The sequence below is a fragment of the Moschus berezovskii genome, chromosome 5 (genome assembly GCF_049115385.1).
Source record: "Moschus berezovskii isolate FMDL1 chromosome 5, NW_MosBer_1.0, whole genome shotgun sequence".
NCBI lineage: Eukaryota > Metazoa > Chordata > Mammalia > Artiodactyla > Moschidae > Moschus > Moschus berezovskii.
Window position 1 is genome coordinate 28,173,864 of NC_142464.1, and position 24,754 is coordinate 28,198,617.

The 24,754-nt window shown below is 39.0% G+C and overlaps 1 long non-coding RNA gene across 1 annotated transcript in view; it reads right to left on the minus strand.

The window, feature by feature from the left end:
• The window catches only part of LOC129561580 (uncharacterized), a 122,287-nt gene extending 99,431 nt beyond the window's left edge, over positions 1-22,856 (minus strand). Inside the window, exons 1-3 of the long non-coding RNA XR_016037417.1 lie at positions 22,756-22,856; positions 16,943-17,011; positions 823-902 (exon numbers count right to left, since the gene is read on the minus strand). This is a non-coding gene — a long non-coding RNA (uncharacterized LOC129561580). The remainder of the gene's footprint in view (positions 1-822; positions 903-16,942; positions 17,012-22,755) is intronic.
• Between the last annotated feature and the right edge of the window lie 1,898 nt (positions 22,857-24,754).

The following is a 24,754-nucleotide window of genomic DNA, read 5'->3' on the forward strand; positions in this document are numbered from 1 at the left end:
CCAATTGAACTGACATTTTCTGCAGAGTGAAATCTTTCTGATTCATTCTTACATTCCCCGTTGAATCTAACAGTTCCAGTATAAGGTAGGATCTCCATTAAGATATTCTGGATGAATTAAAGCCCAAGTCATATGTCAAAAGACAAGTCGCATAGGTATGTAACTGTGTGTGTGTACATTGTATAATTTTAAATTGTGTCTCTCTTACCAGAGAGTAAACTCTATGCACACACGGGAATTTATCATCTAATGAAAGTTGCTCATTCAGCTTTCAAAAAGACCCATACTATTCGCAAGCAGTAATGGGTTGGTTTCCTACATGCATTAGGCAAAATAATACATTTTTCTAACAACTTCAAAGGGAAGAATAATTAGCAATTTTGTAATTTTTGGTCCAGCAGTAGTTCTCTTTTCAGGACTAATAACTTTGGGCATAACATCTGCTTTCAGGCAGTAATCCTGCCATTTCAGTCAAGAGGATCATTCTGAAGCCTTCTCCAATGCGAATGTTTTTTCTCTTTTCTCAAAGACTTTGTATTTTGGTTCAGTACCTCAAATATCACCACCACCTCCATATTGACACAGTGCCATACCTTACCTTTTGCTTTCTTTACCTCTGCTGCTGCTGCTGCTGCTAAGTCACTCCAGTTGTGTCCAACTCTGTGCGACCCCATAGACGGCAGCCCACCAGGCTCTGCCGTCCCTAGCTAACTCATTTATATTCCTTTTCTCCTAAATTAACAAAGGCAATAGAAACAATTCTCATTTGCTTTACATAATCAAAAACTTAGAGAACAGGAAGAAAGGTTTTATAAGATTTACCTTGAATCACCTATTCTATGAAAGTTTTCTTTACTTGACACATGTAGAGTTCTTACCTTCATACTTCCTGTCTTGTTCCTCTGTGGGGATATAATAATTCAAATGTAACATTTTATAACAGGCAATTTTTACCATGTTTCACCTCCCCTTACTAAACTCTAAGCCCAATAATTACAAGAAAAATGTCTCATGAATTTTTTGTATGTGTCTCCATTATATAGCATGCCTGACACATAATAAGCTCTTCTCATGTAGAAGTGTGCTAGCAACTCGGACGAAAAGAATTCAGTAGAGAAGTCAGGATGCTGTGGGATTTGCTGTTTATCATTACTATTTCTCCTTTTTCTTTTTCTTCTTCTTATTATAATCGCTACTACCACTATTCACCACTGTTGTTGTCCTTGTATTTTATTCTTTAGTTTCATTTTTGTTCTTTAGTGACAGTGACAGCTGCTGCTGCTTCATCTTTTATTATTATTATTATATTTTGCTGCTATTATTAGTATTGTTACTATTCCCTATAAGGAAATACAAATTCAAGTTCACAAAAGATTTTTTAAAATATAAGTAACATTGATGTACTCAGTGTAAGACATTAGAAAGTAAAAGATTTATTTTTATAAAATCCATGGTCCCCTAACTCTCAATGAATTCTCACCAGAGCTCCTTGCCCTTTAACCATGATTATTTGACTTTCAGGTAAAGGCATTTCCTCGCAGTTCACCCAGACCTCAGCTGTCTCAAGAGGTGGTTTCTGACTTTCTAATTTGCAGACTGTGGTCTTATTGACACTTATGGGAGTTGCAATGGGCAAGTAAAGATTCCCCAAGGGGTTTAAAAATGTAGGAACATCCTTCTCTATATAATTGAATGCTCTGCATCTCAGAATATTTTATGGATATTTACAATTATAAATTAGTGCCCTCTCCAACATAGAAAAGAAAGGTACTGTCATCACTGAGAGTTACTTGTTGTAGGACCTGGGGAGCATGCGCCTAGAGTGTAGCAGTTCCAAAGGATTGGATACTGTGTTCAAGACTAAATATATGACTTAATTGTGCACAGGGAAATATAAATTCCTAACAGAGGAAATAGTCCAAACAGGATTTTAGCATAAGCAGGTAAGTTCTAGGCAAAATCCAAAAGGCTAGGGTAAACATTGAATGAAGAGCTAAACAGCAAGATATGAGTGGACTCTCATAGCAAAAATGGATTGGAGGCACAACAAATGCAGAACACGATATAATTCTGGATATTAGTTATAAGAAAATAATAATAGAAAGGCATAAGCCCAGAGACTGGCAACTGTGACATCCAATTAAAGGAGGACCAACCATAAAATACTCCTGGTGATGATAAAGTTGCTACTGATATAAAGCTTCCTTAATTTCTCCTTGTTTCCCTTATTAGAGTCACCAGTACTCAAAATGAAAATCTAATACATAGGCTGATCTTCAGTTCAGTTCAGTCGCTCAATCGTGTCCGACTCTTTGCGACCCCATGAATCACAGCACGCCAGGCCTCCCTGTCCATCACCAACTCCCGGAGTTCACCCAAACTCATGTCCATCGAGTCGGTGATGCCATCCAGCCATCTCATTCTCTGTTGTCCCCTTCTCCTCCCACCCTGCAATCGCTCCCAGCATCAGAGTCTTTTCCAGTGAGTCAACTTGTCGCATAAGGTGGCCAAAGTATTGGAGTTTCACCTTTAGCATCAGTCCTTCCAATGACCACCCAGGATTGATCTCCTCTAGAATGGACTGGTTGGATCTCCTTGCAGTCCAAAGGACTCTCAAGTGTCTTCTCCAGCACCACAGTTCAAAAGCATCAATTCTTCTGCACTCAGCTTTCTTCACTGTCCAACTCTCACATCCATACATGACCACTGGAAAAACCATAGCCTTGACTAGACGGACCTGAAAAGGCTGATCTTAGGCTGATACAAACTCAGGAAATGTGGATATTAGCTGCTTGAGTAAAATGAATACAGAAAAAAAATCAAGATTTGACTCAAGTTTATCAACTCCCTTTTGAGAGAGGCTCAATTTGCCCAGATTCGCTTTACTGAGGCAATGCATTTATCACTATTAACTGTAAGTGTGGACCATGAGGAGGTACAGCTACACACTTTTCCAGAGAATCGTCTTTGACTGGCAGGAACTATCTCACTAGAAGGTGCCTGAGAACTTGAGCTCCCTCTAAAGAGGAGGACATGCAACAGCCACCGACTAGCCAACATGGGGATGCCAAGCTGTAGCTTCCAAGACACTTACTTCAGGACACAAAGGGATACTTCCTATGGTGTCTCTATCTTTTCACTCAGGGTAATGCTGGCTTCATAAATGAGTTTGTAATTATTCCCACTTCTTCAATTTTTTGGAAGCATTTGTGAAACATTGGTATTCAGTTCAGTTCAGTTCAGTTCAGTCGCTCAGTCGTGTCCGACTCTCCGCGACCCCATGAATCACAGCACGCCAGGCCTCCCTGTCCATCACCAACTCCCGGAGTACACTCAAACTCATGTCCACAGAGTCGGTGATGCCATCCAGCCATCTCATTCTCTGTCATTTCCTTCTCCTCCCGCCCCCAACCTTTCCCAGCATCAGAGTCTTTTCCAGTGAGTCAACTCGTCGCATGAGGTGGCCAAAGTATTGCAGTTTCAGCTTTAGCATCAGTCCCTCCAATGAACATCCAGGATTGATCTCCTTTAGAATGGACTCGTTGGATCTCCTTGCAGTATAAGGGACTCTCAAGAGTCTTCTCCAACACCACAGTTCAAAAGCATCAATTCTTCGGCGATCAGCCTTCTTCACAGTCCAACTCTCACATCCAATTAAAAAAAGCAGAGACATTGGTATTAGTTCTTCTTTAAACGTTTGTTAAAATTCACCAGTGAAACCATCTCTTCTGTGTTGAGGTTTTAGATTACTAAATCAATCTCCTTACTTGTATATCAGTATCTTCAGACTTTCAACTTTGTTCATGATTCAGTCTTGGTAGGTTTTATGTTTCTAGGAAAGTATCCACTTCTTCTATGTTACCCAGTTTGTTGGCATATAATTGTTTATAGCAGTTTTTGTTGTGCAGTCGCTAAGTTGTGTCCAACTCTTCACAACCCCATGGACTGCAGCATGCCAGGCTTCCCTGTCCTTCAGTATCTCCTGGAGTTTGCTCTAACTCGTGTCCATTGAGTCTACGATGCCATCCAACCATCTCATCCTCTGTTGCCCTCTTCTCCTCCTGCTCTCAATCTTTCCCAGCATAAGGGTCTTTTCCAGTGAGTCGGCTCTTTGCATCAGGTGGCCAAAGTATTGGAGTTTCAGCTTCAGCATCAGTCCTTCCAAAGAATATTCAGGGTTGATTTCCTTTAGGATTGATTGGTTTGACCTTATGATTCCTTTTATTTCTGTGGCATAAGTTGTAATGTTCTTTCTTTCATTTTTACTTTATTTGAGTATTCTCCCTTTTTTCTTTGTTAATCTAGCTAAAGGTTTGTCAGTTAACTTGGTAAGGAGGAGACACCCAGCCGTTATACAATTGGATGCCACCTTCTAATGTAGTATGGCTCTTCCCTCCCCTTCAGAGTGCCTTGTGTCAAAGGATTATGCACAAGCTAGTTTGTCTGTGGATAAAATACTTTCTTTTCTGAGAAAATTATTTTGCTACTGCAAAGAATAATGATTCTCTTCCATTGGAAAGATTTTACATCTACATAGTTGGAAAAAAGTTAGAAATTATTCTTTTTTCTTACCACTCTAGCAAAAATTTTTCAGAATATTCATCTTAAGTATCTAAGAAATGTCTCTTTCTAAGACTAATTCTAATAACACAAATGAATAAATAATAGCATAGACAAGGAAAAATAAAGGACAAACTATATTTATTAGGCTAATGCAAGTTAAAGTTACTCTAATAACTTTTCCTGAAATCATTCTATCCCATTTCATATTATGCTGCCTTAATTTAATGGAAAAATGTGTTCGTCATGAACTCCTAGTGTTAATAAAGAAAACAGATGAATAAATTTCAACTCCTTTAAAAATATACATTTTTAAGGTTAGTCATTCAGTCCTGTCTGACTCTTTGAGACCCCATGGACTGTAGGCCACCAGGCTCTTCTGTCCATAGGATTTCCCAGGGAAACACTAGATTGGGTCCATTTCCATGTTAACTGATAGTTAAATTCAATGATGTCTCTATGCTGGACTAAATGGATACAGAAGAGGGTAAAAATGGAGCCCAGAATTCAGAAATGAATTATTATTTCACAGAGATCTTAAAGAGAGATTTTTTTTAAAAAATAGTACATAATAAATGAATGAGCTACTGTATATGGTGGGCAATATTTCAGTATTCAGTATCTTTATTTCATTAGAAAATAATTGTCTTAAATAATTTTTAATGGAAGTAAACTCCATATTTTATCAAAGAAAGGTAGAATGGAAAACTCAGTGGAAAATCTGAAAGACGCTATTTCAGTTATCTATTGCTGGCTATAGATTACCCCCAAATTTACCCCAAATGACCCCAAAACTTAACAAATTTAAAAATATGAATTCTGTGAACCAAGAATCTTGCCGTGGCATAGTTGGGCGTTTATGACTTAGTCTCCCAGGAGTCTACCTTCAAGGTGTTTTGTGGAGTTGCAGTTATCTCAGAACTCAACTGGAAGGAAATCCACTTTGAAGTTCCCTAAGGGGGCTGTTCACAGTTCTCAGGTCTTTTCTAGGTGAAGTCTGGAAATATCAGCTCCTTACCATGTGACTTTCTCAGTGGGACTTCTCATATCATGTCAGCTAGTTCCCCCCAGAGTACAGATTCTGAGAGAAAGATCCCACAATGGAAACCATAATTTTTTTTAAAGCTTGATCTTTGAATTGACATCTCATCACCTCTGCTGTATTTAATTCATTAAAAGAAAGTAACCAAACCCAGCCTAACTTAAAGCAAAGGATTACATAAAGATGTGAGAATGAGGAGTCAAGGACCATATGACCTCATAGAGTATGTAGCCAGTATCTACTTATGATCTTCAGTGCTAATAGAAATATTTCCTTTTCCTCTTAAACACCTGAAAGCAGTTCACTGTCTTCTCTGGTGTTTTCACATTATGAAGAAATGAAAACCAGTGAAACTCAAGGGTAGGGGATGAGTAATTCTAATACTATAGTTAGGATTCAAACCTCAAAGTGGCCCAAAGGGGGCATAGACATGTCATCTCAGAATGGCATTAATTCCCTAATGAATAAATACAATAACAAGATTCCAATCTTTATCTATTGTTTCCAGGTATTTACAAGACTGTGTGTTCTCTCTTTTTTTTTTTTTTTTCTGTTGTTCATCTTGGTTTTGATTCTTGACTCTTTGACCTTCATTGGAGATCATTTGCCATACATCATCACTATACAAGCAAACTGGCCAGATGGGAAGCCTTAAAAAAGATCTTGGTCTTTGCTAGATATGGTTTCTAATGAGAAAAATTAAAGTAGAAAGATTATTCCCTTGTCTGATCTTTTTTAAACATAGCTAAATATACGTATTTTTGTCTGAGGTCGCTAAATATAGGTATTTTGTCTGAGGTCACTAAAATCTTCTGCGGATTGAATTTCTTTAGTCACACTCTGAGTATACATTCTTCAGGAATAAATTTAACCACAATAGCACCTGCTGTTATTAAAAGGCTAAATACATATTTTGCATTTTATTCAGGAGGCTTGGCTGTTCCCATGAGCTAACAGTAGGTTAACACCACCTTCTGGTTCTTGTCTTTTCTGCTGCATTTAATTCCCAATTCCAATGATTAAAGACTATAAACATATAAGCATAAGCTTTTAATGGTTTCAAAAAGGTTGAATACAAAAAGTTCTGTGGTTAAGTTCTATAGTTAAACATAATTATTTTACAGGGTTCAGTCTCTTTTATTTGTCATGTGTAGTTCATAATTATGCTGGGAAAATTAATTAAATGTATAGAATTTTAATAGCATATTATACTTTCTCAATTTTCCTGTTTTTTACTCTAAAACATCCAGTTCCATTTTCTGCCATTTTTTCCTTTAATGACCTTCATTAAATCCTAAAATTCTCACCCCCACTTGTGAAAAATAATGATAAAATGAACCAGTAGCAGAGTTGAATGGAATCCAGTTCTAAAAATCCCTTTCCTCATTCAGCTGCTTCTTAGACACCTGAAATGTGCTTCTTAATTTAGAAAGAAAAATTGCAGTGAGGCTGCAATCCTGCATTTCAGAGACAAGGGAGCAGGAAATGATTTGCAGTTGATTGAAAGGTGGTGTTTGCACTTAGGATTTCCTGAGCTTTCCAATTTTAACCTTGGAGCTTACCTACCTTTGATTTTAAGAATTAGATTCAAACCATATTCTAGATATCCCTTCACTTTCGAGGTGCATCTTGGCTGCAGATAAGAAAAATGAAGGCTACATGCTAATCCTAAAAGAGGAAAGAGCAAAAAGAATATGATGAAATAAATGGAGGTTACATATAGCTTTTCTCTGAGCCAAGGACAAGGAGCTGAAGTCTCCTTTAATTTAACCCTCAGATTGTCACAAAGGAATAAGGAGCTCTGCAGAAGATTCTCTATTGCATTTGCCATTTCCAAGAAAAAAATTTTGAGTTAGTTAGGTTAGAGAATGAGAAAACATTATTTTACATTTTCTTTGCAAGATGCTGTGAGTAAATATGGTAGAGCTGAAAGTAAAATATTTATGCAGACAGATATACACATTTTTGTATGGGTAAATGCAAATAAAGTGTATAGCAAGGTATAAATCTCATTCTTTTCCTAAAATGTAAGACAATGGGTTTGTTTTCTAGGTTAAGTTATGCCTTGTTTTCTAAAAATAAACTTTATCATTCTTCATGTAAGAGAATAGTCTATGAAAATTGACTCTTGTCCAAGAGACTACTATTAACAATTCTTTTTCAAGGCTTCCAGTATCCGAATTCTGAATTAACTACCATAGTGCATTCAACAAACTCTCAGCTTATATTGGTTAAATAACTGAATAAAGAAATGTAAAAAATAAGAAGGAAAGGAGAGATAGAAAAAGAAAGAAAAGAAGGAAAGATATAAATGACAAAAAATGTCATCAGCTGAATATTACAGTTATCAAAGCTTTCTTCACTTGACTTCCAAAAATACTACTTTTCCCTTTTTCCTTCTGCTTCACAAATCATGTCTTTTCAGTCTCCTATGATGGTTTTTTGTCCCTCTAATTTCTAATATGAGTGCATTAGGGCTTAGTCTTCAGTTATTGATTTTTTCTCTATGTTTTGCCAGTTCCTAGGATGTCTCTTCAAATTTCATGAATTTATTATACCAATAATCCAAACCCACCCATCCATCTAACATATCTCTAAATTGAAGAGATTTCCCAAACCCTGGATTTATATTCTTAACTTTCAACTTGAACGCCCTCTATACATGAAACGGTCACATCAGGTCGACTTTTACCAAACAAAATTCTTGATTGATTATTACCTTCCCCTTTAATCTTTTTCTGCCTCAGTTCAGTTCAGTTCAGTTGCTCAGCCATGTCCGAATCTTTGCAAACCCATTAACTGCAACATGCCAGGCTTCGCTGTCCATCAACAGCTCCAGGAGGTGGCTCAAACTCATGTTCATCGAGTCAGTGATGCCATCCAACCATCGCATGCTCTGTCATCCCCTACTCTTCCTGCCTTCACTCTTTCCCGGCATCAGGGTCTTTTCCAATGAGTCAGTTCTTCACATCAGGTGGCCGAAGTATTGGAGATTTAGCTTCAGCATCAGCCCTTCCAGTGAATATTCAGGACTGATTTCCTTCAGTATTGACTGGTTTGATCTTTGCAGTCTCAAGAGTCTTCTCCAACACCACAGTTCAAAAGCATCAGTTCTTCGGTGCTCAGCTTTCTTTATAGGACAACTCTCACATCTACACATGACTACGAGGAAAACCATAGCTTTGACTAGATGGACTTTATTGGCAAAGTAATGTCTCTGCTTTTTAAAATACTGTCTAGGTTGGTCATAGCTTTTTCCCATGGAGCAAGTGTCTTAATTTCATGGCTGCAGTCACCATCTGCAGTGATTTTTGAGCCCCCCAAAATAAAGTCTCTCACTGTTTCCATTGTTTCCCCATCATGAAGTAATGGAACTGGATGCCATGATCTTTGTTTTTTGAATGTTGAGTTTTAAGCCAGCTCTTTCACTATCCTCTTTCACTTTCATCAAGAGGTTCTTTAGTTCTTCTTCACTTTCTGCCATTAGGGTGGTATATCTGCATATCTGTTATTGGTATTTCTCCTAGCAAACTTGATTTTAGCTTGTGCTTCATCCAGACCAGCATTATGCATATAAGTTAAATAAGCAGGGTGACAATATACAGCCTTGACGTACTCCTTTCACAATTTGGAACCAGTCTATAGTTCCGTGTCTGGTTCTAACTATTGCTTCTTGACCTGCATACAGGTTCCTCAGGAAGCAGGTAAGGTGGTCTGGTATTCTCATTTCTTTAAGAATGTTCCACAGTTTGTGTGATCCACACAATCAAAGACTTTGGCATAGACAATAAGGCAGAGTAGATGTTCTTCTGGAACTCTCTTGCTTTTTCTATGATGCAATTCAGTTCAGTTCATTTCAGTTCAGTTCAGTCGTTTAGTCGTGTCTGACTCTTTGCGACCCCATGAACCACAGCACACCAGGCCTCCCTGTCCATCACCAACTCCCGGAGTTCACTCAATCTCATGTCCATCGAGTCAGTGATGCAATCAGCCATCTCATTCTCTGCCGTCCCCGTCTCCTCCTACCCCCAATCCCTCCTAGCATCAGAGTCTTTTCCAGTGAGTCAGCTCGTTGCATGAGGTGGCCAAAGTATTGGAGTTTCAGCTTTAGCATAAGTCCTTCCAAAGAAAACCCAGGATTGATCTCCCTTAGAATGGACTGGTTGGATTTCTTTGCAGTCCAAAGGACTCTCAAGAGTCTCCTCTAGCACCACAGTTCAAAAGCATCAATTCTTCAGCGCTCAGTTTTCTTCACAGTCCAACTCTCACATCCATACACGACCACTGGAAAAACCATAGCCTTGACTAGACGGACCTTGGTTGGCAAAGTAATGTCTCTGCTTTTTAATATGCTATCTAGGCTGGTCATAACTTTTCTTTCAAGGAGTAAGCGTCTTTTAATTTCATGGCTGCAATCAGCATCTGCAGTGATTTTGGAGCCCAAAAAAATAAAGTCTGACAATGTTTCCACTGTTTCCCCATCTATTTCCCATGAAGTGAGGGGATCAGATGCCATGATCTTTGTTTTCTGAACGTTGAGCTTCAAGCCAACCTTTTCACTCTCCTCTTTCACTTTCATCAAAAGGCCTTTGAGTTCCTCTTCACTTTCTGCCATAAGGGTGGTGTCATCTGCATATCTGAGGTTATTAATATTTCTCCCGGCAATCTTGATTTCAGCTTGTGCTTCCCCCAGCCCAGCATTCCTCATGATGTACTCTGCATATAAGTTAAATAAGCAGGGTGACAATATACAACCTTGACGTACTCCTTTTCCTATTTGGAGCCAGTCTGTTGTTCCATGTCCAGTTCTAACTGTTGTTTCCTGACCTGCATACAGGTTTCTCAAGAGGCAGGCCAGGTGGTCTGGGATTCCCATCTCTTTCAGAATGTTCCACAGTTTATTGTGATCCACAGAGTCAAAGGCTTTGGCATAGTCAATGAAGCAGAAATAGATGTTTTTCTGAAACTCTCTTGCTTTCTCCATGATCCAGCGGATGTTGGCAATTTGATCTCTGGTGCCTCTGCCTTTTCTAAAACCTGCTTGAACATCTGGAAGTTCACAATTCACATATTGCTGAAGCCTAGCTTGGAGAATTTTGAGCAAGACTTTACTAGCGTGTGAAATGAGTGCAATTGTGTGGTAGTTTTAGCATTCTTTGGCATTCCCTTTCTTTGAGATTGGAATGAAGATTGACCTTTTCCAGTCTTGTGGCCATTGCTGAGTTTTCTAAATCTGCTGGCATATTGAGTGCAGCACTTTCACAGCATCATCTTTCAGGATTTGAAATAGCTCAATTGGAATTCCATCACCTCCACTAGCTTTGTTCGTAGTGATGCTCTCTAAGGCCCACTTGACTTCACATTCCAAGATGTCTGGTTCCAGGTGAGTGATCACGCTATCGTGATTATCTTCGTCGTGATGATCTTTTTGTACAGTTCTTCTGTGTATTCTTGTCACCCCCTTCTTAATATCTTCTGCTTCTGTTAGGTCCATACCATTTCTGTCCTTTATCGAGCCCATCTTTGCATGAAATATTCCCTTGATATCTTTAATTTTCTTGAAAAGATCTCTTGTTTTTCCTATTCTGTTGTTTTCCTCTATTTCTTTGCATTGATCGCTGAGGAAGGCTTTCTTATCTCTCCTTGCTATTCTTTGGAACTCTGCACTCAGATGCTTATATCTTTCCTTTCCTCCTTTGCTTTTCGCTTCTCTTCTGTTCACAGGTATTTGTAAGGCCTCCTCAGACAGCCATTTTGCTTTTTTGCATTTCTTTTCCATGGGGATGGTCTTGGTCTCTGTCTCCTGTACAATGTCACGAACCTCCGTCCAGAGTTCATCAGGCACTCTATCTATCATATCTAGACCCTTAAATCTATTTCTTACTTCCACTGTATAATCATAAGGGATTTGATTTAGGTCATATCTGAATGGTCTAATGGTTTTCCCTACTTTCTTCAATTTAAGTCTGAATTTGGCAATAAGCAGTTCATGATCTGAGCCACAGTCAGCTCCTGGTCTTGTTTTTGCTAACTGTATAGAGCTTCTCCATCTTTGGCTGCAAAGAATATAATCAATCTGATTTCTGTATTGACCATCTGTGATGTCCATGTGTAGAGTCTTCTCTTGTGTTGTTGGAAGAGGGTGTTTGCTATGACCAGTGCGTTCTCTTGGCAAAACTCTATTAGCCTTTGCCCTGCTTCATTCCATGCTCCAAGGCAAATTTGCCTGTTACTCCAGGTGTTTCTTGACTTCCTACTTTTGCATTCCAGTCCCCTATGATGAAAAGGACATCTTTTTTGGGCGTTAGTTCTAAAAGGTCTTGTAGGTCTTCATAGAACTGTTCAACTTCGTCTACTTCAGCATTACTGGTTGGGGCATAGACTTGGATTACTGTAATATTGAATGGTTTGCCTTGGAAACGAACAGAAATCATTCCGTCGTGTTTAAGATTGCATCCAAGTACTGCATTTCAGACTCTTTTGTTGACCATGATGGCTACTCCATTTCTTCTAAGGGATTCCTGCCCACAGTAGTAGATATAATGGTCATCTGAGTTAAATTCACCCATTCCAGTCCATTTTAGTTCACTGATTCCTAGAATGTCGACGTCCACTCTTGCCATCTCCTGTTTGACCACTTCCAATTTGCCTTGATTCATGGACCTAACATTCCAGGTTCCTATGCAATATTGCTCTTTACAGCACCGGACCTTGCTTCTATCACCAGTCACATCCACAAGTGGGTATTTTTTCGCTTTGGCTCCATCCCTTCATACTGGGCAACTACCGACCTAGGGAATTCCTCATTCAGTATCCTATCATTTTGCCTTTTAATACTGTTCATGGGGTTTTCAAGTCTAGTATACTGAAGTGGTTTGCCATTCCCTTCTCCAGTGGACCACATTCTGTCAGTTACATTTTATATTTTATATATAATATATATATTCTATTTATATTTATATATATATATTTATTTATATAAATATATATTTATATATATTAATATAAATATATATATAATAAAAATTACAATTTGATGTCTGGTTCCTTTGCCTTTTCTAAATCCATTTTGAACATCTGGAAGTTCTCGGTTCATGTACTGTCGAAGCCTCGCTTGGAGAATTTTGTGCATTATTTTGCTAGCATGTGAGATGAGTGCAATTGTGTGGTAGTTTGAACATTCTTTTGCATTGCCTTTCTTTGGGATTGGAATGAAGACTGATTTTTTTCAGTCCTGTTCTGAACTTTCTTCCAAATTTGCTGGCAAATTGAGAGCAGCACTTCCATAGCATCATCTTTCAGGATTTGAAATAGGTAAGCCGGAATTCCATCACCTCCACTAACTTTATTTGTATTGACGCTTCCTAACACTCACTTGACTTTACATTCCAGGTTGTCTGGCTCGAGGTGAGTGATCACACCATCATGGTTATCTGGGTCATTAAAAATTTTTTTTGTGTGGTTTTTCTGTGTATTCTTCCACCTCTTCTTAATATCTTCTGCTTCTGTTAGGTCCATACCATTTCTGTCCTTTATTGTGCCCATCTTTACATAAAATGTTTTAATTTTCTTGAAGAGATCTCTCATCTTTCCCATTCTATTGTTTTCCTCTATTTCTCTGCATTGATCATTTAGTAAGGCTTTCTTATCTCTCCTTGCTCTTCTTTGGAACTCTGCATTCAAATAGATATATCTTTCCTTTTCTCCTTTCCCTTTAACTTGCGTTCTTTTCTCAGCTATTTGTGAGGCCTCCTCAGACAACCATGTTGCCATTTTGCATTTTTTTTTCTTAGGGATGGTCTTGATCACTATCTCCTGTACAATGTCATGAACCTCCATCCATAGCTCATTGGGCACTCTATCAAATCTAATCCCTTGACTCTATTTGTCACTTCCACTGTATAATTGTAAGGGACTGGATTTAGGTCATACCTGAATGGTCTAGTGTTTTTCCATACTCAGTCTTCCCTATATCTATCAATGATATTGTCTTTACCCAGTTTTTCAAACTAAACTTTGAAAGCTTAAAATTTCTTTTATTTGACTTCACCAGTCATCCAATCTTTTCACATGCCCTGTAAGTTCTGCTTTCAAAGGAGATCCCAAATCTCATCATTTTTTCTTGTCTATGGTTGTTATAGGAACTTGTTCAACTTGTTCTTCTCTTGTCTAGGTGACTGGAATAGTCTGACAGTCATTCTGCTGCACCTTTCACCCCTTGTTTCAATCAAAGTCTAACTAAACAAATCACTCTAGAGAATTTCCCATCCATAGAGAAATGAAGTGGCATAACCTAAACCCAAAAGTATGTTCATTGCTGATTTAGAACCACTGTAATTCACTCAGATCATGATTAGTGGATGAAGCAGAGACAAAGAAGTTTTTTAAAATGACCTGGCTTCTCTCTTTCCTTTACCAGCTAGTGTTTTGGCCAGCTGTTTCATAAGGAGGCCATAAAGTAAAGCACCAAGCATCCACCCCATTCCTCCAGTAACATAGAAGAGAACTCAGAAAAGGAGATCATGGATGTCAAAGCAATTGGGCCAAGAAATAATGAGCTCTGTCCCCCTCTCCACCCTTCTCATAGTTTATCGTCTCTAAAAGGCAAGAGTGAACTATATGATATAGAATAGATATCACATATCCTGCCAAGTGCCTAGTCTCAACATTCCAATGACTTTACATCATGTTCTGAATAAAATACAATGGTCTTACTATGACCTGTGATTCTTCATGTGACCTAGCCACTGTCTACTACCCTAATTTCTTCCTAATGTTTTCCTTTTCTTACCCCATTTCAGCACATTTCCTTTTCTTGCATTTTTTTTTTTTGGAGTATGCCTAGAAAAACTTGTTCCCAAGAACTCCCACCTGTTTGATAAATGGTTTTCCTCGTCAGATTATTCCACACAGAGTGTCGTTATGGTATCATCAATTCAAATCAATGTGAATGTAAAACCCAACAAATAGACTACTGGTATTTAAACAATATAAAATTTTGAATACTGATCATTAAAAGCATATTTAATTAAAGGAAACATAAAATCTCATCACTTATAAAATTTTGGCATAAAACTAATCTTATGTCACCTAGTCAAAACTACAAGCTAAAGAAGAAATTGCCTCTTGTAACAAACCCATGAAAAGGTCATCCACTCTGTATGAACATTCCTAATTGAGAAAAATGACTGCATTGTAAGGCACCAAACTCACCAGAAAATTTGAACTAGTTCTACAATTTATTTCTCTCTATTACAATGTGGGTGTGTGTTAGTCACTCAGTTGTGTCCGACTCTTTGCAACTCCATGGACTTTAGCTCACCAGGCTTCTCTGTCCATGGAGTTCTTCAGGCAAGAATACTGGAGTGGGTTGCCATTTCTTTCTCCAGGGGACCTTCCTAACCAAGGGCTCAAACCCGGGTTTTTCACATTGCAGGCAGATTCTTTACCATCTGAGCCACCAGGAAAGCACCTCTATTACAATGCGTCTCATTATCTAATATCTGAAAATGTTTATCACTTTATCTTTGAATTTACACTAAGTAAACATTTACACTAAGTAAAACTCCCTTTTACATAACAGCTCACCAGGTATTTGGGGGGAGCCACCATGTCCTTCTTAAAATTCTTCCTTTCTATGCTAAATATCCTAATTCTTCCAATCCATTCTGATATAGAGTGATTTTCAGATCTCTTCACAGGTTAATCAATCTCTTCCATATACAGTCCAGCCCAATAATTTCTAGTGCCAGGTTTCTTTATTTCTCAAATATTGGGGTATAACAAATCACTACAATACCCAGAGGATTAAAACAAAAACCAGTTTTTAATCACTCATGAGTCTTTGTGTATCTCTCATGAGTCTATGTGTGATAGCGTTTTCATGATGTCAGTTGGATATATTCTTACATCCTGGCCCACAGTGGGTTAGGTAGGCTGTTCTGGTGATGTTGGTTGTGCTTGCTCACATATTGTCTGTCTCCTGGTGCTAGACAGTTTTTGGAAGCTTCTATGTGGGCAACTGGCCTCTTTTCTACATGGTCTTTATCTCCATGCAGACTAGCTCAGGTGTGAACAGACCCCTGAGAAAGAGAAGCAGCACAGAGACAGTAGAGACCCAAGCTTGGGAAGAGCACCATGTCATTTTACTGTCATCCATTAGCCAAAGTTTAGTAAGAGTCAGCCTGGAATCAAGGAATAGGAGAAAGACTCCACCTCTCCCTGAAAGGAGATGCACTGTTACATTGCAAAGGTGGTACATAAATGGAGAGAAAAAATTAGAACTATTTTTACAGTCAATCTGCTACAATTTCCAACAGCCTAAGCATGTATGGAAAATCCAAAGGAGAGAGACAGGATAGAGATAATTTGATGGAATTTGGCATTTAATATACTGCTTTCATTTATTGCAATAATTATCTTAGAAATAATTAGAATTTAGTTTGGGTATCTTATGATTACTTTAAAAATTAGTATTGATATTTATTTTAGTGACATATTTGGAGACACATATGAGTGGCATAAGCCTTTCAGTGCTTCTAGCTAAAAAATTTCTTAATTCAAGCTTTTAGTTGATGCCCTTTGCCACCACATTGCACCATCATCTGACCCAAAAACAAGCCTGAGGAGACTTTGGTAGCTCAAAGGACTTCAGGCTCTATTCCAACAAGACATCACTAAGTACACGCTGCATGATGTAGGGTTAGTTACATCACTAACTCATAACTGATGTAAATACTGCATCATTGCAAGGTGCCAAACATTGACCTTCAGAGTGGATTGACTGCTTTTTACTCCTACTTTCAAAATCTCACAGAAATTTTTCTTGTAGCCAACCTGTTGTGAATTTGTTAAGTTTAAAGTTTGTTAAATAGTGCCCGGGGGTGTTGATGGTGAGCCATAGTTCAAGAAAGACCACAAGAGGAGAGATAGGGAAGAGTTTAACTTACAGGTCTTGGAGGAAGTACACATTATGCCTTCTGGGTTCACACAGGGACATCAAGGCATAGGACAGACAGAGAGAGTGGGGCAGAATTTGGGGCATGTGCCTTTCCTAAGACCTACAGGTGGAGTGCTTTGGAGTTCCCTGGCTAAAGCTGAATTGATCAATTCAACCCCTTAGAAAAGGTGGATTTTTTGTAAACTTCCTGGGGAGTCTTTTCTAAGGGGTACAAGAGGAAGGCCATAGGAGGCAGGGGAGAGTGCTTATTACAGGGCAGCTGGGAGTCGTATCAGGATATCTGGAGTCATGACATATTTACTTGTGACTGTTTTCCAGATCATGTGTTAAGGGGATAGGGTGGGGCTACTGTCAGTATAAGGCCCCCACAGTCTACTTACCTATACAAAATGGATACCACAGCCACAATATTATGGAGTAGTTTAGCCAAATCTCAACACAATTCTCACCTGAAACCACAGAAGGAAAGACATTATAGGAAATACTGTTTCGTTTAGTTAAGTTGACAAAATTGGAAAACAACCCACTTCACCTTTTTCAACTTGAGATATATGTATCTCCTAACCATAATTATCCCCTCAAAGAAAGATAAATACAAAATCATGCTTCAAACTAACAGGATGTAGGTGAAATTCTTGGGACCAAAACCAACCAACCAAACAAACAAACACTAACCTTCTCTCCAAAAAAGGTTTCAAGTCCCCATACCTCATATCACTTGATCTCTTTTTATCTCATCAAACTGAGACATATTTTAAATGTTGAATAAGGTTGAGTACTATTAACACACTTTATATTAAATTATAGGGGTAATGGAATTTTGAAACAAGGACCTGATGAGTTTATGCATGCCTATTAAGTATTAGTGTGTAGCTGATAGTTATAATTGAACACCTTTGTATTTCCTTTGCCCTCAGTGAGCTCCTCTGCAGACTTGCCTAAGAGGATGATTCCGTGTCTGAGAGGGTGACACAAAGCTGCATTTCTGAAAGGTCTGGGCTTTAGCAATCCTGCTTGTATTGAATACTTGCAGTTTCCATTTCCTTTATCACAAAACATGGGGCACTAAGAGGGTACCAAAGGTATCTACTTCATTCCAGGCATATGTCTTCTTACCCCATAGCGCCAAATTGATTTTCCCTGAAGAGTAGGGATCAATTATTTCAGAGAGTATAGTAATTCCGTTTTTCAACAGTGAATTCATTGTCATGAGAATTCTAAAGTGGCCACATGGAAGTCTCTACTTCTAGTTTAATAAGGCAATTGTGTCCCCTGGTGGGAGCATTCACTCCTTAGGAACTAAGACATATCAAAGCAGAAGAGCCCAAAGACAAAGTGCAAGAAGTAAAACTTTCATTAACAGTTCATTTACTAGTGGTAAGAGAATTACCCCCAAATTTTATCCTTCCTTTCCTAAGTTATGAACGTTTGCTGTGGGAAAAATAGCACTAAATATTGGTCACAACATATAACACATCTGGGGGACATTCTTCTAACCCTAGAAGCTGATATGCCCAACCAGGCCAATTAGAGAATCTCCTGAAGGCCTTTTCACTATATTATGCTAGTTGCTTCTGGATGATGAGGACCATGGGAATCAAATTTCATAAGCAGGAACCAGTTTCCAAATAACACTAATTTTCCTTCCCTATGAAATCATATCTTAACATGTTCCAGATACTTAAACTCTAGAAATTTCACTTAAGCAACACACTATAGAATTTTTATGGCATTTATCACCTTTCCTCTGGTACACATGGATACTATCGATGTGTGTCCAAGGAGACTTCTATGGCTAATTGAATGACTTTCAGTTCAGTTCACTCGTTCAGTCATATCCGATTGCTTGTGACCCCAAGGACTGCAATACACAAGGCTTCCCTGTCCATAACCCACTGCTGGAGCTTACTCAAACTCATGTTCATAAGTCAGTGATGCCATCCAACCATCTCATCCTCTGTTGTCCCTTTCTCCTCCTGCCTTCAAACACTTCCAGCATCAGGGTATTTTAAATGAGTCAGTTCTTCGCATCAGGTAGCCAAAGTATTGGAGCTTCAGCTTCAGCATCAGTCCTTGCAATGAATATTCAGGACTGATTTCCTTTAGGATGGACTGGTTGGATCTCCTTGTTGTCCAAGGGAGTCTCAAGAGTCTTCTCCAACACCACAGTTCAAAAGCATCAGTTCTTCGGTACTCGGCTTTCTTTATAGTCCAACTCTCACATCCACACATGACTACTGGAAAAACCATAGCTTTGACTAGACAGACCTTTATTGGCAAAGTTTTGTCTCTGCTTTTTAATATGCTCTCTAGCTTAGTCATAATTTTTCTTACAAGGAGCAAGTATCTTACGTTCATGGCTGCAGTCATCATCTGCAGTGATTTTGGAGTCCAAAAATATAAAGTCTGTCACTGTTTCCATTGTTTCCCCATCTATTTGCCATGAAGTGATGGGACCAGATGCCATGATCTTTGTTTTCTGAATGTTGAGTTTTAAGCCAGCTTTCCTCTTTCACTTTCATCAAGAGGCTCTTTAGTTCTTCTTCACTTTCTGCCATAAGGGTGGTGCCATCTGCATATCTGAGGTTATTGATACTTCAATATTGATATCTGAGATTATTTGATTCCAGATTGTGTTTCATCCAGACAGGCATTTCTCATGATGTATTCTGCATATAAGTTAAATAAGCATGGTGACAATATATAGCCTTAATGTACTCCTTTCCCAATTTAGAACCAGTCTGTTCTATATGCTTCTTGATCTGCATACAGATTTCTCAGGAGGTAGGTCAGATGGTCTGGTATCTCTTAAGGAGTTTTCCACAGTTTGTTGTGATCCACACAGTCAAAGGCTTTGGCATAGTCAATGAAGCAGAAATAGATATTTCTCTGGAACTCTCTCGCTTTTTTGATGATCCAAGGGATGTTGGCTGCTTGGTCTCTTGTTCCTCTGCCTTTTCTAAAGCCAGCTTGAACATCTGGAAGTTCTTGGTTCATGTACTGTTGAAGACTTGCTTGGAGAATTTTGAGCATTACTTTGCTAGTGTGTGAGATGAGTGCAATTGTGCAGTAGTTTGAGCATTCTTTGGCATTGTCTTTCTTTGGGATGGCAATGAAAATTGACCTTTTCCAGTCCTGTGGCCACTGGTGAGTTTTCCAAATTTGCTGGCATATTGAGTGAAGCACTTTTACAGCATCATCGTTTAGAATTTGAAATAACTCAACTGGAATCTCATCACCTCCACTAGCTTTGTTCATAGTGATTCTTCCTAAGGCCCACTTGACTTTGCATTCCAGGATCCCTGATTCTAGGTGAGTGATCACACCATTGTGGTTGTCTGGGTCATGAAAATCTTTTTTTGTATAGTTCTTCTGTGTATTCTTGCCACTTCTTCTTAATAGTTTCTGCTTCTGTTAGGTCCATACAATTTCTGTCCTTTATTGTGCCCATCTTTGCATTAAATATTCCCTTGGTATCTCTAACTTTCTTGAAGAGATAGCTCATCTTTTCCATTCTATTGTTTTCCTCTATTTCTTTGCACTGATCCTTGAGGAAGGCTTTCTTATCTCTCCTTGCTATTCTTTGGAACTCTGCGTTCAAATGGGTACATCTTTCCCTTTCCCTTTTGCCTTTAGCTTCTCTTATTTCTCAGCTATTTGTAAGGTCTCCTCAGACAACCATGTTGCCTTTTTGAATTTCTTTTTCTTGGGGATGGTCTTGATCACTGCCTCCAATACAATGTCATGAACCTCCGTCCATAGTTCTTCAGGCACTCTGTCTATCAGATCTAATTCCTTGAATCTGGATTTCACTTCCACTGTATAATTGTAAGGGATTTGATTTAGGTCATACCTGAATGGTCTAGTGGTTTTCCCTACTTTCTTCAATTTAAGTCTGAATTTGGCAATAAGGAGTTCATTATCTGAGCCACAGTCAGTTCATGGTCTTGTTTTTGCTGACTGTATAGAACTTCTCCATCTTCAGCTGCAAAGAATATAATCAATCTGTTTTCGGTATTGACCATCTGGTGATGTCCATGTGTAGAGTCTTCTCTTGTGTTGTTGGAAGAGGGTGTTTGCTATGACCAGTGTATTCTATGGCATTTATCTCCTTTCCTCTGGTACACATGGATACCATCCATGTGTGTACAAGGAGAACTCTATCATTAATTGAATGAGTTAGTGATGTTCTACAATGGGTAGGATATCAAAGTACCTATGGACAAGATTATGATATTGGATTAGGAAGCTAGTTGACTTAGTATAAGTGAAAGTTTACTTCTGACTCTGCCAGGTGAGAACAAACAGTTCCAAATAAAGAGAGAGAATATATAAATCAGAGTAGCATTTGTTACATTAACTGATCCATTCTAGGTGCTGAAAATTATGTCTGCCTGCTCCAGCGTCAAAATCACACCTGAAATGGTGGCTACAACCATACTCATAAATAACCATACTTGCCTCTGGAAATTACATGCCACAGCTTGGTCCCTGCCACCATAGGACACACCATCCTTATTGAATCTGGGATCCCAATTCAATGGTAGTGATTCCCACTGTCATTCTGGCCAACAGAGAATAACCAGCACAGATATCTTTAAGAATACTAGAATTCCCTGTAGGTGTATTTCTCACAGTTTTTGTGAAGGAAATAATCTCTGAACGTTACAAAAAATATAATTAATGGAGTGAGTGGGACTTTCATGATAAATTTACTCTAGAATTTACTTGATTTCCTTTAGCCTTTGGATACCACCCTCTACACTGCACCAAGAAAGTAATGGCATTTTCACTTCATTTAGTGAGGCCATATTTGAGTGCAAAGTTTGTTACTAGCCTCCAAAATTGTTACTCCCAGTCACCAGAGCTAACATATTGAATCTGAAATCTATGCTTAATGCAAGCATATCAACAAATTCAATCAGACCCAACATATTTCTTTTATCCTGCCACTGTAGCTTTAAGATCTTTTTCCATATCAGGAGTGGTAAATCCGTTGATGATTTTCATCTGCCTTCTACCTTCTAGGTCCTACCAAGATTTGAATCTGGTCAAAGGTCTATAAGCAATGAGAACTGGTTACCCCTCTCCGTTTTCAGAATAAAATCCTCCCCAGTCATTGCTCTACATTTAATACATGCAATCTTGTGATTTTATGAATTAATTTTGTACTATAATACAGCACCCTTGGCTTCCCAGGTGGTGCTAGTGGTAAAGAACCCATCTGCCAGTTCAGAAGACATAATAGATGCGGGTTTGATCCCTGGGTCAGGAAGAGGGGATGACAGTCCACTCAAACATGCTTGCCTGGAAAATTCCATGGACAGAGGAACCTGGCGGGCTACAGTCTGTAGAGTCAAAATGAGTTGAACACGACTGAAGCGACTTGGCAGGCACGCGGCACTCTTTTATAGTTAGACTTAAGGTGTTGTTTTCAGAAATCCTGGCCCTGTGCCTGGCTAAGGCCCTTTATTTTAGGACAAAGTCCTAAAACTGCTTTCCTATCCACAATTTAAGGTGGAAAATTAAAGACCCACATTCCTCATTTTATTTCTTCAAGTTCTTTTGTGTACTCTCAAATAACCGACAAACTCCTTTATGGTCTTTATTTTCACAGAAGTGTTCTAAACCAGCACCACTTGCCCTTTACCACTAGCACCACCTGCATTTTCTAATCACTTGATTTTAGGTGTCCTCATAATCATCTACCTAACTACTTTTCCATTGCATGGAACAGACAACCAGTGTCTACTACTTGCAACAGGGTTATTAAGGCAGTTAAATTTAATAACATCAAGGAACCAATTCCAGATGTCCCAGAAAATATTTGGATAATGCATCCTCAAGTTTTTATTTCTCTAGAGCCACTTTAGGATCAATTTCAGTGTCGGGGTTGCAAAGCCACAATTTAGCAATATGGAACAAGTCTTGTTACACAAATTATAAAAATTCCACATCTGAAGTTTTTGGCAAAGTTTACAGGAAGTTGTTGTCTCTCATCTGGTGGTGGATTAGAAGTCACTGTAGGTTAGCAGAGATGGCAGTCAGGAAGAAAAGTTACGCATGGAACAGGGGAAGACAAGGCAAACTGGAATCATTGCACATGAACTGGAATCAGTATCTCACCGCCTCCAGTCTGAGTCATGTGGGAATTCTGAAGAAGCCGACTTCTTTTTCTACAGTCTGCACATACCTGGCCCAAATGCAAAGTAAACTGAAGAAAGAGGTCCAATGGCATCTAGGTGAGCTGCAGTGCTGATGGCTGCCGAGGCCACCAGTTCAGTCCCAAATTCATGCACTTCCGGAATGCGTCTGATGATATGTACCAACTATCCAAACAGAGCAGAGGCACCCTCCTTCCACTTTCCAAATCCTAAGTAAATTTTTCTTGCTGCCAACAGTCATACAGGGAAAGGGATTCTGGAAAATCTAGTTCTAGAATCACCACAGTTTTTGTTTAGTCATTGTGTTCAACTCTTTTGTGACCCCATGATTATACAGTTTGCCAGGCTCCTCTATCCACAGGATTTCCCAGGCAAGAACACTGGAGTGAGCAGCCATTTCCTTCTCCAAGGGATCTTCCCGACCCAGAGATTGAATCTGCATTTCCTGAGAATTCTTTCACACTCAGCCACCTAGGAAGCCCAATCACCACAGCAAGCAAAGCCATAAAATATTATGAGAAATATATATATATATATATATATTCTAATGAACTTAACTTCATCAAGTTCATAACTTCATGAAGTTGAATACTCTCAAGCTTGCAGTCTGTATACTCTTAATCATACTGGGAGTCACTTTCTAGATTTTGAGGAAGTAAATGTTCAGTTGTATCAAACTCTTTGCAAGCCCACCAGACTCCTCTGTCCATGGGATTCTCCAGACAAGAATACTGGAGTGGGTTGCCATTCCCTTCTCAAAGAGATCTTCCCAACCCAGGGATCGAACCTGGGTCACCTGCATTGCAGGTGGGTTCTTTATCCTCTGAGCCACCAGGGAAGCCAGGGCAATGCTGCTTACCACTTATGATCTTAACATTTTGCCACTTAATAATTTCTTCCACACATGTGACAAAAAAAGTTAGGAAAAATGCAGCAACCCTGATGGCAAGGCTCCAGGCTCCCTAGATCCTTCTGCACCAACCCACTTTGACAATCGTTAATATTCATGTGTGTGTGTTTTACATACCTTTGTCTCTACATGTTTCAGTCTGGATATTTTTCTCTGCTCTTTTTTTAGTTCAGTAATTGTCTTCATTTATATTTACCTTCTGTAAAGTCTTCTACTGACTTTTGCATTTTAATTTTTAAAATTATGTTTATGTATATAATTTAAATTTTTCTATCAGTTAATTTTCATGCTTCTAGCTCTCTGCAAAAGTTCTAAATACTGTCTTATATTTCATTTAATATATACAGTATATTATTTTAGTCTTATCTTTTAACTGTACTTGGTGCTGGAGAAGACTCTTGAGAGTCCCTTGGACTGCAAGGAGATCCAACCAGTCCATTCTAAAGGAGATCAATCCTGGGCGTTCATTGGAAGGACTGATGCTAAAGCTGAAGCTCCAATACTTTGGCCACCTCATGCGACGAGTTGACTCACTGGAAAAGACTGATGCTGGGAGGGATTGGGGGCGGGAGGAGACAGGGACGACAGAGAATGAGATGGCTGGATGGCAGCACTGACTCGATGGACATGAGTTTGAGTGAACTTCGGAAGTTGGTGATGGACAGAGAGGCCTGGCGTGCTGTGATTCATGGGGTCGCAAAGAGTCGGACACGACTGAGCGACTGAACTGAACTGAACTGATTATCTGAGTAAACCGTGGATCTCTTCTTACTGTATATTTTATTTTCTTTAAATTGTGATTATGTTATCTTGAGTTTTGTATGTCTAGTTACTTTTGATTAGGTATCTTCCACTGTTGTTCAGTCACTCAGTCGTGTGCAACTCTTTGCGACCCCATGGACTGCAGCACGCCAGGCTTCCCTGTCCTGCATCATCTCCCAGGGCTTGCTCAAATCCATGTCCATTGAGTCAGTGATTCCATCCAACCATCTCATCCTGTCGCCCCCTTCTCCTCCTGCCTTCAGTCTTTCCCAGTATCAGGGTCTCTTCTAATGATTTGGCTCTTTGCGTCAGGTGGCCAACGTATTGGAGCTTCAGTTTCAGCATCAGTCCTGCTA